We start from the raw sequence: 1788 nt of genomic DNA on the forward strand, positions 1-1788 counted from the left end.
AGTTGTCTTTTGGCATGACTTTGAGCAGCCGGACACCCAAAGTCAATTTTCGGAAAATGTCGGTTTGGAAGACGATTTGAGATCTAGAATTTTCGGAACCTTTGTTGTAAAATTTGTTGCTTGCCTGCCTGTCTTAGAGTTTTCGAACATCTAAAAAATTGTATCATTGCCCATTTTTAAAGTGCTGCTATGATCAAAAAATCTTCTTTTTTCTTCAGATTTTGAAAGCGAGTTCGCTTAACACCTGACTGGCAAAATTTTGAGCTTTGATTTTTATCCAAAGGCTGTTTATTTGAGTGTAAGTTTTGAATTTCACGGTCCGCCATTACTCACGTTAAAAACTGACCGATTGGACCTCAGGGAGTTGGATCTAGGGCAAAGTGACGTCATTTACTCACAAGCTTAAAATTTCAGCGTATAAACGCAACTTATTATATATGCAAAACACGAGTAAGTCCGAAAGCCCGAAACTCCCGTGTTAATTCAGCCGCGTGCACACATATTGCATCCTTAAACCAGCGAGTCTTTGACATCATTTTCTCCTCGACCGAGCTCTCTCAATATTTTAAAGTTGGTAATGGCGGACCAATAAATAACAAAAATCCACTTAAAATAAACAGGTGTCTTTTTAAAATCAGAACTTAAGACTTGGGTCACTTAGTGTTTAGTTAACATAGTTTTGAAATCCAAAGAAAAAGAAGAGTTGTTTTTTTGATCATAGTAGCACTTTAACGGATTTTCACCCTAAAAAGATCACCTAGAATTTACGGGAGCCTTTTTTCTGGCTGAAATGTTCGAAAAGGTAAGTTATAATCCCTATAATTTTAGGATCACTAGACTTTCAGCTAGGAAATCCGAACGGATGAAACATTTTTAGGGGACAAAAAGATGCCTGTATCTACTGTTTAATTACTAAAATACCTTTAATAATGCTATGTTTAAGTGGTTTTGAAATATATGCCCCTGTTTGAGCCTGCAACTTGCGAGGGAATAGACTGTGTGTGCTTAATTTCACTTACAGTCGTCCTCTGTTAGAATTAAAAATTTGAATGGCAGCTATCACTCGTTGATGCAAAATGGTATCACTGGAGAGTTTAAGAAACCACGACCGTTACGGTAACAACAACGCTACAAAACAATAATACTCATTGGTTAAAGGAGAATAGAAGGCGAGAAAACAATTTTTAAAAAGTCGTTCTTACGAAAACACATGATACGTTGTAATCAAATCGCTACATCGCCAACAATGCTATTGTCTTTGGCGACATGTACTTGCAGTGCTGAAATTCTCAAGACCGGGCATCAGAGATTAGCAAGTTGAGAACTGATTGACTGTGATTGGTTAACAGTTTCTAGCTCTGTTGCTCCGCCGGAAATGAGACGGTGTCAATGAAAATCTTAGATGTGTGAAGTTGATCTCACGTTGGTGTCAATCGAAATTATAGATGCGCAAAGTCATATCAAAAATTTAACAATGCCATCTCAATTTACAGCCGTGTTTTTGCACCGAATAAGCATGCTCTCGACATCATCGCAAGCTCTAATAACTCTTCAAAACTTAGAAAACACGGTTTTTAAGCGGTGCTGACAACCGAGTGGCTTGCGTTCTAACACTAACCGATTTCAGTTTTACAAAGCAGTTAACAAATCTTTTATTTTTACAAGGCGCTAAGAGCACGAAGTAAGCACTGACTCGTGCTCTACAGCGAGCTGAGGCCCCCTTGGGAGTATCCGCTTGGTTTCGATCGATTGTTCGGTTTTGCTTTTCATGCTTACCCTCTTTACAGC

This window comes from Montipora foliosa, chromosome 14, assembly GCF_036669935.1.
Source record: "Montipora foliosa isolate CH-2021 chromosome 14, ASM3666993v2, whole genome shotgun sequence".
Taxonomy (NCBI): Eukaryota; Metazoa; Cnidaria; class Anthozoa; order Scleractinia; family Acroporidae; genus Montipora; species Montipora foliosa.